This window comes from Carettochelys insculpta, chromosome 25 (assembly GCF_033958435.1).
Source record: "Carettochelys insculpta isolate YL-2023 chromosome 25, ASM3395843v1, whole genome shotgun sequence".
Classification (NCBI taxonomy): domain Eukaryota; kingdom Metazoa; phylum Chordata; order Testudines; family Carettochelyidae; genus Carettochelys; species Carettochelys insculpta.
In genome coordinates this window covers 16,716,116-16,728,661 of record NC_134161.1, presented here as the reverse complement: position 1 = coordinate 16,728,661, position 12,546 = coordinate 16,716,116, and positions in this window count along the sequence as shown.

Sequence of the window (12,546 nt, the reverse complement as noted above, 5' to 3'; positions counted from 1 at the left end):
CAGCATGGGGCCGGGCCTCATCTCTAGGCCACTGTTTTCCAACAGATGTTTCAAAATCGCCAAACATCTGGCTTTGCTTTCAGTTCCAAAGCATCAGTGTTTGAGCCAGACCCGTGCACTTGGCTGAGGGGCACTTTCCCACTACCAGGGCACACGAAAGCTGCCCCCCGCCACCCTGTGATTGTTATTCACTGGAGCACATCTATTATGGAATCACAGCAGATCATCACAACAAATGGGACCAAACCCCTGCAATTCCCCTGAAACCTCTCTCTGTTTAAATGTGTAATATGCTGCTGGGAGATTAACCCAAGAGACAATTAATGGACATTATCCCCAGGGTTGGGTGAATTGTGAGTACGGTAATGACCCTTCTCGCTGTGTGTGTAACTGGGATATTGCATGTCAGTCGGCCTGTGTTTTTGATGGGCTGTGAGCCCAGACCCATGGCAGGAGCAAGATGTGAACCTCTTCACTCCCAGACATGGGCCAAGGACACCACCACACAGGGACAGAAGCCATGTTGTGTTTCACACAACCAACTCCCTTGCTGCCTGATGGCAGAACGAGGAGCAATGGTCTGAAGTTATAGAGGGGGAGGCGTAGGTTGCATATTCGGAAAAGTTGTCTCCCCAGGCAGGTGGTGAGGCACAGGGGGCTGGACTCAGTGACCTCCCGAGGTCCCTTCCAGCCCTGGGATGCTCTGATTCTCCGAGGCCCTGCCATGCTTACTCCAGTCCCCCTTCCTCTGTTGCACGCTCTCACCCCCACTCACTCGCTCACTTGCACCAGGTGCTTTGAGAGGCAGGAGGGGGTCAGGGCAGTGGTTTGGGAGCACAGGTGTGTGTGTGTGTGAGTGAGAGGGAGAGAGAGAGAGAGAGGTGCTCTGGAGCTGGGGTTGCAGGGTCTGGGTAGGGGCTGTGGATAATGGCCAAGGGGCGCAGGAAGGAGCACTGGGCTGGGACCAAGGTGTTCAGAGGGTGGGTGGGGCTCATGGCAGGGATCTGGGGTACAGGGAGTGCTCAGGGATGCAGTCTCTGGGTGACACCTGAAGCAGCAGCATGTCCCCCCACCCTGTTTCCTCTGGAGATGCAGCCAGGCAACTCTGTGAACTTCCCTGTCCACAGGCACTACCCCCACAGCTCCCAGTGGTTTCAGTATTAGCCAATGGGTACTGCAGAGCCCCTGCTGCCCCACGTATAGGCAGAGGAGAGAGGCCGTGCAGCAGCTTCTCAGACTATGGAGCTGGTGGGATTCACCTCAGGCCCTCTGAGTCAGATGTGGTACGCTGTGGCCTGGAGATGGGGAGCTGAGTACAGGTGAGGACCTGAGGGGTTGAACTCCCCCTGAGCTTCCCGGGCATCGCTGCCCTGAGGAACTGTAGAGCTGGGGTGTGGTGCTGCTGCAGAAAACCCAGAATAAGAGCCTGTGGTTGTAGCTTGGTCATTGCAATGTGGCACAGAAATCATCCACCTCCCACCCCATTACCCTCCCTCCCCCAGTGACAGATCTCAGCAGTGGAGGGCGTTTGCAGTGTTGAGATGTTCGTACTGGAGCTGAACGGCAGGGCTTGGCTTTCAGACCTTTACAACTGAGCGGTGACTTACCACAGCACTGGAATCCCCAGGCAGCAGAGCAAAGCTGCTACTAACCCTCTGGATTTAAATGGCCCGTGCACCGAGGCGGGTTCCAGACCCTGTCAGCTCTGGTTTTAAGCGTGCCTGAGTCTGTTTGCGGGTTCCGTTTCGTGTGGCACTGCCGTACTGATCTCTTGGGCTCTGTTGGCCGAGGTGAACTGGGGTTCCCCAGGAGGTGCGTGGTTGGCCAGTCAGTTTGTAGTTCTGAGGGTGTCCTGCCCGTCTCACTGGGTGAGCGGTGGGAGGGGTCCAGCTGTAGGTGCTGTTGCAGGTGTTTCACAGCAAGCTCGGGGGTGGCGTGTTCGCTCAGGAGGCCCCAGGGTTCGGTGAGCACTTGGTGGCAGGAGCAGTGCGTTCCCGTGGGGACCAAAGACCTGCCGCACGGCCATGGCCAGTTGGCTAGGGCGGGGTGCTCAGGCTGTGAGGCTACAGGTGGCTGTGAAGATGTTCAGGCTTGGGATGGAGCCCAGACCCTGGGACACGTCCCCTCCTGGGGTCCCAGACTTGGGCTCTGACCTGACCCTGAAATCTACGCAACACTGTACTGCCTCCGGCTCGAGCCTGCGCCCCGAGTGGGTGTTTCACAGCAGTGCAGATGCCCCCAGAAGAGTGTAAGTGGAAGGGAGCTGAGCTACCCCCTCCTAGCACTGCTTGCACAGCTGCTTGGAGAGCCTGGGTGTGAGCCTGTGCCTGCTGGGCAGACATCCCTTACCCATATGCCCACCAGATGTGCCACGGGGCCACTTGTTCTCACAGTGGGGTGTTCACGCTGCTGTCTCTGTATTTCTAGTTGCTGTGGGCAGGGGGTGCAGACGTGTACAGCTACCAGGAGAGTGGATCTTGCTTGCGGTAGTTCTGGCTGGACCAAAGCAGGAAATACCAGGAGCCTCCCATGAGATCCTGGGGTGATGACGTTTCCTGCCCCCATGCTGGAGAGACAAAGAAGACAGAGACACTTCCTGGGGGGTGATCCAACCCAAACCGGGATGCTTTACCCCCTGTTGATAAAGAACTCCTGGCCCCCAGTTCCAGGACTCCATCAGCCTTTCTGTGGTTCTGCCTCCTGATGTCGTCAGCTCATTCGGCTTGCTCACAGCGGGGGCATCTGCAGCTCTGGAGCCAGGTCTTGCTGGGGAAACTGAAATTAATTCAGTAGCTGCCGGCACATCTGGCAGAGGGGGCTGGGGCGGCGTGGCTGTGAGGTGCCAGTGGGGCACTATATCAGCCCCTGGGATAGGCTGGATCAGCTGGTGGCTGTAAATCTTCTAGAAAAGGCCTGTGGAGCTGTAGGCCCTGATCTATGTTCTACTGCAGAGCTTGGGCATGCAGGAGAGCTGCTGTGGCTGAGCGCCCCCCCCACTGCACTCACCTCCCCACACCTCACCAACCAGCTCTTCCCAGCCTGCTCCTTAATTGAAACCGTACTTGAATTCTGCTGCTATAAATATTAATGGGGCTCTGTAGAGATAGGATCACATGATGTGTGGGACCCAGCGCAATCCTGTTTTATTGGTCCTTCCATATGGACCCGGAAACCTGCAAGAAGGGGCAACGCCTCGGATGAGAGAAATTTACTGTAGACTCAAGAAAGTCTGGGAATTTGCATGCTGACGTGCCAGCCACCGGGGCAACATTCCGGTCCTAGTGTTCTATGATTCTATGATTCTATGACCTGTGGCAGTGGCCGGCGCTGCTATTCTTCCACCTGTGCCAGAAAAGCAGCTATTCTGATCTGCAAGGACATCCGCTTTTCACAGAGGTCTGACAACAGCTGAGGCAATGTTCTGTTTTCCTCATGCTTCCATCCCTAGTGGATTAATACTCACGCGTTGTCTTTGCAGCAGGGAGGGTGTAATAAGCTCACAGCGAGGCTTCGCTGAACTGCCACTCACTGAGCCAGAAGGTTGTACCAAGACTCCTGAGATGTTCAGCAGAAGAAGTCTGGCCTAAACGCTACCCCTCTTCCTCAGTGACTCACAGTTTTACCCAAACACACTTCTCGGGAGCTGGTTTTAGAAAGGCTGAGAGCTTTGCGCTTCCTTTTTCACGTGGGGGGCAAGGCCCTGCACCCATTAGCCCCCAACTGGATTACTGTGTCCAGATCTGGCCCCCACATTTTAGGAGAGATGTGGAGACATCGTAGAGGGGCCCGAGAAGAGCAATTTAAAATGATGAAAGGTCTGGAAAATATGTCCTGTGAGAGGAGACTAAAAGAAGTGAGCATGTTCAGTTTGGAAAAGAGAAGCAGCTGCCATCTTTGCAAGGAGAAGCCTCATTTCAGATGGCAACAGTTCAGCAAAATGGCAGCCAGCTTCCCTGAGGGCAGTCTGTGGCTTTGCAGGTGGTGGCCAGCTTACCTAGTGGCATCCAACCCTTCCCCGCCCCAGGGTAATTCTGACCATCTTCCCTGAGCTTCACTTCCACTGTGGAGCATCACTTCCATTGTAAGCTCAGGGAAATGGCAGCTTCTCAGACTAAGGGACTAGGGAGAAATAGGAAAATGAACTTTGCTTGAGCCTAATGTAATTTCTTTAAACAAATCTGCATCCATCAGCACCTTGCAGCGAGAGTCAAGCAAGGAATGTGTGAATGAAAACAAATGGGTCATTTGTGTGCAAAGGCCATCCCCATGAAGGGACCAATGGGTTAAAAAAGGCCTTTTTATTACACATTCATACAAGTTGGGTTCTTTAACGTGCGCCAAGGACACTCAATACTTTCCCTTGAAAGGCCCCAGAACTCTCAGGCTTCACCACAGACGAATGTGCTGCTTGTTCCACATTTCAGGGGAAGGAAAACAAAAATCGCCCTGGGGCCTGCACGTAAGACAGACAAGCCAACTGGTGCCACGAAGCCTTTCTGCTGCTCCTCAGTGGCCTGCATTCCCTCAGTGCACCGTTAGAGTACAACCCCTCCAGTACAACTGGAGACATGGTGCAGTCTGGCTCTCCTAAAACCAGCACTCGCTGGTCCGGCAATGCCCCTTGTCCCACTGAGCCAGGCAGGAGGGTGCAGCCCATGTCCTCCGGCAGCCCTGGGGTGGGGGCTGCAGCCAGGGCCCCAACATCACCATGGGGGAGTCCACGTCCCTCCAGCAATCCTCTGGGGTCACAGCCATGGGGGGCTGGCATTCCCCAGCAACCCCCTGGAGCCGGAGCCGGAGCCGGAGCCGGAGCCGGAGCCGGAGCCGGAGCCGGAGCCGGAGCCGGAGCCGGAGCTGACTTCCCTGGCCAGCCCCTGGGCGTTGGAGGGCAGCATGGGTGGTAGCTCGTCAGCAGTGCAGGCTGGGGCTGCTGGCCCAGCAGCAGGTGGGGAAGTGGAGGCCTGGTGTCAGGGATCTTCCCTGGGCCAGCAAGTTCTCTCGTCTGGGACCAGTGAGGTCCCACCCATGCTAGTCCAGGGAGGTGCAACCTGTGGTGTGAATTATAAGGTGACAGCCAGAGCGGTTAGGGCATATATCCAGCGCTGCCAAACCCGGAGCCCCACTCAAGAGGTCGTCAGGCTGTCGAATCGTTTTAGCCGTATCCGAACGCCACGGTTGCCTGGTAAGTCTTCACGGTCTGAACCAACAGGGACCATTTCCTCCTCCGGGGGCTGGATTTTCGGATTAACACCAAAGTGAGCATCTGTTTAAAACGTTGGTTTCTGTCTCCTCTGTGCTTCCCTTTTATGGGCCATTTTACAGCTTCTGTGTAACCCATTAGGTTGCAAGCACCCCTTTGATCCCTGCTGGCCTGTCACCTTCTGTTTCTGGTTGATTTTTGCCCTTGTGGTCGCTCTGGGCCACTTAGGCCATTCATCTCTCCTCGAGATGTTCCCTTTGGACTCCCTGGGCCGGCTTTTCAGCACTGCTGGCAGCTACTTCCATCACTCCAGCTGGGGCCTGGGGTGCCACGTTCTTCTGGCTGGGAGCCTCCAGAGCTGGCTGGGAGGGGATTCTCTGTGCTCAGCCTGGCCTGGAACATTGTCGGGGGACATCTGAGAGGAACGTCTCCCCCTCAGGGGACCAGCTCAGAGGAAATAAACCATTCGGAAGCTGGGGTGCTGCCTCCCTCCTGCGACGGTGCTGTGGAGCTACAAGTGGCTGTGACACCACCTGGATGCTGCACGGATAAGCCTTGGCTGCAATAGGCCCCTGGTGCATTAACAGAGGAAAGGAATGCTGAGAACTGTCCACCTCCGTGCCCCCAAGCAGGAACCAGCCAAGTGCTGGTGGTGGTGCTGGCATGGCAGGGAGGGGGCTGCACTCAGGGGGGGCAGGATCTGTATCTGCTGCACAGGAACAGCACGGAGAGTACTGCTCCCAGCAGCCTTGTCTCCCAAGACACACACTCTCCTGTGACATCCTATCCTGCATGACTCTGCTTTGCGCTGAGCCTCTGAGGTCTGTGGTCCAGACCCTGGCAATTATGTTACAGGAGCAGCCGCCAGATACAAGCTCTTCACTGCAAATCCGAGGCCTGACCAATGGAGCACTTTTAACAGCAACGGGAAATCCAACAACGGTGGCCTCTCTGTGACCTGAAATCTTTAAATCTAGGTGGGGACGGCTCTCTTGAAAAGGTACATCCCAGCTTGTGCTCCAGCCGTGAGCTTAACGCAGGACTCTCTGGGAGGGACTGCCAGGCCTGTGTTACACAGGAGTTCGGACAAGATGATCACAATGTGACTCATCGTGGCCTTGACCTATAAAACGCCTATCTGCCTGTGTCCAGAGAGAATCATGGAGTCACAGAACACTGGGACTGGGATGGACCTCGAGAGGTCACCAAGGCCAGTTCCCTGCCCTGTCGGCAGCACCAAGCGCCATCTAACCTGCTCTTCAGCTCCAGTGGTGGAGCTTCCACAACCTCCCTAGGTAATTTATTCCAGTCTTTAATCACCCAGACGGTTAGAAAGTTTTTCCTAAACCTCCCTTGCTGCAATTTAAGCCCATTGCATCTTGTCCTACCTCAGAAGTTAAGGTGAATAATTTTTCTCCCTCTTTCTTGTAACACCCCTTTAGGTACTTGACAGCTAACATTATGTCCGCTCTCAGCTTTCTCTTTTGCAAACTGAACAAACCCACTTTTTTCCATCAAAGGTCGTGTTTTCTAGACCTTTAGTGATGTTGCTAAGCAGTAGTAGAATACCCTTGTTTCCTACATTTTTATTTATGTTGATTTTAATTACAAAAGAATACAAAGTACACAGTGTTTATTTTATGTAGCGAGAGAGATTAAAAATATTTGCACAGTAAAAAGCAAAAGAAATAGAGGTTGTATCCATGGGAACCTCGTACTCTCTGGTCCAGCAATGTCTGTGGTCTGGCAGGACCATGGATGTTGCTGGACCAGAGAGCCCCGGAGGCCTGGAGTTGGGGCTAGGAGGGAGTTGGGCCGGGCTGGGGATGGGGCTAGGGGACTGGCAGGAGCTGGGGAGCCACTGCCAGTGAATTGGCAGCCCGAGAGTGTCTGGGACCAGGGGAGGAGAAGCAGGGAGGGTTTCCCGTCCCTGCTAGATAAACCTAGGATTCTTCTCATCTGCTCCAGTCTGAAAATCTGAAGAAGTGGGTCTTAGCCAGGGAAGCTCATGGCCAAATAAACAAAGGTGTTATTCTTCTTCACCATCACTGCCCAGATGGCACCATCACTGGAAGTCGACCTGACTTTTAAGTTTTAATTTTTTTCATTTCTCGAAAAAGTGACCAGCCAATTAGCTGCTATTTACATTTTTCTGACATGTTATGGGGCATTTGACCTGCACTGGCCCTGCAAACACTAAAGCCAGCCCTGGTGGAGGGCTGAGACTGTGGTGCCAGCAGCTGAGGCAGTTAGCTGCTGATGAGGGCCCAGGTGGGGCTGCATAAATTGGGGCCCTGGGAAAGGAGATTTGCTCCAGCTGTGGAGCAGAAGGGACCTAGCTGCTAAGGAGGCTACAGGGGCTTCCTGACGCATACAAGGGCTGGGGAAAGACAGAGTGAGCCAGGTAAGCCCCAGCCTGTAGGGTCTGAGACAAGGCCGGAGGGCTCTCAGGCAGCAGAAGGCAGCAGGTCCAGCTCTGTGCCAATGAGGAGTGGCTATTTCAGACTGCAGTGTGCCCTTGGGGTAAGGGGCTGGGTGATGACTGGTAGTGGCTCACTGAGGCAAGGACCCCACAGAGAGGGGGTGCACGCTGGCCGGGCAGTATCCCGAGGGACGGGCAGCATGGTCTGGGAGGGACATGGATCCTCATGAGAGGCATTGGCGAACCAACCAGAAGGTAGCAGTGGGTGGGCCAGAAGAGGGTGCGCTGGAGGCTGCAAGAGCTAAGTCCCATATCACCAGCAGGAGGTGCTGTGGCAGCGGACTGCACCCCGTCACGCGATAATACCATTGTCACTTCTTTAGTGTGCACTGCTTCCTCCTGCTGTGGTTGGTTTTGGAATGAACTTTCCATTCACAGGGGAGCGAACCCCGTTTACCAAGCTGATTGGAACCAGGGCCAGAGCCCATCATCAAAACTGGGGATAATCGGAGAATTGGCAAAGAGCTTTGTATCACTTATTTTAATGTGTGTAGGGGAAAGGGGTTCTTTGGCTGTCAGCCCCAGGCAGCTGGTCAGCCAGTTAGTACCAAGAGATGGGATACTGAAGGTGCAGATGAGTGGAGCTCTACGTGTACCTATCAGAAGTGTTCAGCTGATGCCTATACATACCATGACTCTGGAAACTAAAATTCAGCCTTTCATTTCAATCGTCAAAAAACCACCAATTTCTATAGACCAATTTTGATTATTTTTAATCACAGAAAACTAGGATCTCTGGTTATCAAAGGCCTGACCTGACAAAGCCCTGGCTGGGATGATTTAGTTGGGGTTGGTCTTGCCTGGGGCAGGAGGCTGGATTCAGTGACCTCCCGATGTCTCTTCTAGCCCTAGGGTTCTCTGATTCTATGATCAGATGGTGTCTCCAAGATGGGCAGATAATACAGATGCACCCCACACAAACTCTGAAAAGGCTGAAACAATATTAAGGATGAAAGTCAAGTGCTCAACAGTTAAGAAAGGCGACAATGAAGGTTGCTCATGCCACCTCCCTCCATGCCCTCTGTGCGTAGGCATTATGAAGCACTCAGTTTAACACTATCACCACATACTGTATTTAGTCCTACAGGACATGGAGCTAGGGTCTTTGACAGCTTGCAGTGCAAGGCTGGGAACAGCCCCAGGGCTTAATTTAACCTTCATCTCCTACAGGGAAAGGTAAAACCACGAGCTGAGGTAAGTTGTTATCCTCTGTACATTCCAGCACTTACTGGGCATCCAACAGGCCTTCTGTTATGGGTGTAAAACTGATTGTGAGATGTGGTGGAATGCTGGCCATGAGGCTTCCTGGCTTCTTGTTTGACATTTGGCAGCAGGCTGTGGTCAAGTGGTGGGAACGAGCAGATGAAGCGTAAGACACCAGTCACCTTGTCATAGTGGTTAGAAGTTAATTCCATGTCCCATTTCTGTGCTTCTGGGACATTATTGTAACGAGCCCAACAAATGAGGGTCGTTTTCTATCAGCCCAAACAGAATAAACATGAGCCTGGTGCTGATGTGACAAACGTGACATCTGGAGGAGTTTCAATGGAGCGCATTATGAGGCCATTTGTTAACTACCAAGCCTCCCCTTTTCACTATGTCAAAGAGTGCTTACAATAGTCACATGGCAAACCCACACTTTGCAGCGCCAGGGTTCCATTTCACATGCTAATTGCTGGTGCGCATTAGCCAATTGTTTTGATGATCACATTTATGGCACATGCACAGCGTGTCTGGAATATTTATATTACCTTATAATATTCCTCCCTCCAGAGTTCCTATGGCTCCAGCAGATTTTAGTGTGGGTTAATATATAGAGTTTTTTCTGTACGTCATACACATCAATAGCCCATTTGTCTGGAAGAGACAAGGAGTGAAGTGTTGCACATTTTATGCAGGTGCTGGAGTGCAAGAAATATTATCAGTATCATTTCAGCAAATTATTCCTGGAGTTCTCGGAAGGCTTTACATTCTGTGCATCCTGCAGCATCTTTCCTGCTCGCGGCCCTGCTCCTGCAATGGGACATGCCCCTCTGGGGAGATCCATGAGGCTCCTGCAATGGGACATGCCCTGCTGGGGAGATCAGTGAGGCTCCTCAGGAACACGAGGGTCAGTGCTGACAGATCTCTGCAGACCTGCTGCCCAGCTCTGGATCTGCTACTTGAGCTTCAGTGACAATCTCCAGCTGTCCGCTGTCTCAACACCCAAGAGCTCAGGGCCAGTCCCGGGCTGTGTCTGATTGGCATTCAGGGAAGCTTGGTGGCGGAGTGGGACAACAGTGGCCTCAGGAATCTTTTGTGCCTTCCAGTCCTGAAGCAGACAGACTGCAGGGCTGGTCCCTGGCATAGGCTTCTAACCATGCTGAAGGGACGTGATGGCATGTAAGGTTATCAGAGATGACACGACCTCATGCCCTGCCCCACGCCCATGCCCCCCTACGCTAGGGGCAGGGAAGAAGCAGGGGGACCTCGCCAGACAATCTCTCCTCCCCCGGCTGAGGGACTCCAGTTGGCACTGGTGGTCAGAGCTATGGCATTTGGTTCAGCCCTTTACCTGTCCTCAGGGCCATGGTGGTTTTTGTCTGAGGAAATGAACAGGGAAAAAAATTGTTCATCCAACCCAGGGAAAAGCTCCCGGCATGTGCCCTTCCATTAGCTCAGAGTCACAGCGTGGCGGGGACAAGCCAGAGCAGAGGAACACGTCTGAAGCCCTCGTGTGCTTTGGCCGTTTGGATCACAGGCCCCCCGCTCAGCAGCTGGAATGTTTTAGTCCCTGACCTTGCACCGAGGACTGCGAACAAATGGTTTGACTACGGGAGCTCACGGTGCAGTTCTGCTGCCCGCAGGGTCCTGAGCACCAGAACAAGAACATAGGGCGGGGCAAGGCAAGCCCCCAGCCCATCCCTGCCACCCGAGGTCCTGACCCTGCCGCCCCAGGCCCCTGAGAGCCAAGTGCCCCTGCCACTGAGGGGCAGGCCACCCCTCTCCTTCCCCAGCCCTGGTGGGAGCACAGGAGAGAGGGCAGGCAGGCAGCACTCGGCCCCAGCCTTCCCTGGAGCATGGGGAGGATGGCACCCCAGGCCTGGAGGGCAGACAGTGGATGGTCCCTCTGGCCCCAAAGCTCTATGCACCTCACCCCAGCCTGCCCAGCATAGGTGGGGCTGAAGCTCAGATAGCCCAGGAGACAGGGGCAGCCACACTGAATGGCAGGGGGTGGCGATTGAGTGTGGGTGGGGCTGGCTGGCAGTTTGGGAAGGCACTGCTTTCCCTTGCCTCTTCTACCTGCTCCCCATGGCCGCAGCCTCCTCTTCCTTACCTGTCTAGCCACAAGGAGGGCAAGCAGGGGAGGCCCCATTGCTGTGGGGGAAGGAGGACTCCTTGGCAGCTTCCAGGTTTTCTTCAGAGTGTATGAGAGCACTGAAGAACAGCAACCGCCTGGTGTTTGCCCGCGCAGGTCATGGTCCGCAGGCTCTGGATCAGAGGCTTTCTTCGGTGTGCATACCAAGTCCCAGGCTACTTCAAAGGGTGCAGCGCCGAGAGCTCAAGGACCCATTTGTCCTGCACAGGACTGCTGCAGGCAGCTCCATCACCCGCGTGTTAATCTCCTCTCTCTAAGGTACAAATCCCAACCTTTTCAATCCCTCTTCATATGAGAGGTTTGTTTTCTTGATCATTCTTGTTGCTCTTCTCTGAACCCACTGTAGTTCGGTATTATCCTTCATGACAGCAGGTCTGCAGGGCTGCACACACAGTCCAGATGGGACCACACCATCGATTTACAGAACAGCCTTGGAATGGTCTCCATACTATCCATCATCTCCTTGCTTACATCGTATTTACCATTTGCACAGCAGCAGCACATGGAGAAGAGGTTTCACTGAGCTGTCCACAGAGATGCCCAAGTGCCTTCTTCAGGTTGCTACACCTCTAAGGGGCATGAGTAGTTTATAACTTCTCTTTCCAACGTGCGAGTATCAATAATGCGTTCTGTTTGCTGTCATGTGCCCCATTGCCAGTCTCCCTAAAGTCCCTCACAACCTAGCCCCTTGGCCTAACGAATCTAAATAACTTTGTGCCATCTGCCAAGTCACTGCTCACCTGGTCTACAGTTATTAATAAATATTTAGGCACAGGACCTAGGCTGGAAAAGCAAGCAATCTGCCTTCAACCTCTGCCCTGGCGAACACCGACTCTTTACCCCTATTCTTTGCTTTCGCTCTGTTAGTTTTTGGATGATGACAATATGTTGCCTTTTTGCTCATAATTACTTAACTTCTTTAGTAGAGCCCCTCTTAGACCTCATGAAAGGCCTTTTGGAAAAAAAAAAAATTATATCAACTTCGTCTCCTTCATCCTCGTTCAAAGAATTCAAAGTGATGATGAGATGTGATTTTCCTTCACAGAAGCCCTGCTGGTTAGACCCAAGAAGAGCTTGACCCAGCAGACAGAGTACACAGCTTCCAATCCTGTGCAAGTTGAATAAACACAGAGTTTTGCTCAGCTACAGATATGCCAGGATACACTGGAGAACTGTCTGAAATCAATAAGATTAAATTCAAGGAAGACAAGTGTGCTTAGGAAAAAAAAATCAAATACACAAAAGCAAAATGAGGAATAACTGGCTAGGCAGTTTGCAAACTTCAGCATAATGGACGGCTTGAATAGGAGAGGCAGACCGCACAGAGAATGGGTGGATAGTAGATTGGTGCGGAGCTAGTCTACAGAAATGAAGCCACTCCGCACTGGACAGGGAAAGATGGAAGGAAATAGTGAGAGAGGCATCGGGCACCAATGGGTGCTGAGCCCACGGTTATTGATGATGATGAGTTTGCAAACCTAAGCCAAGAGGAAAGGTTAAAAGAAA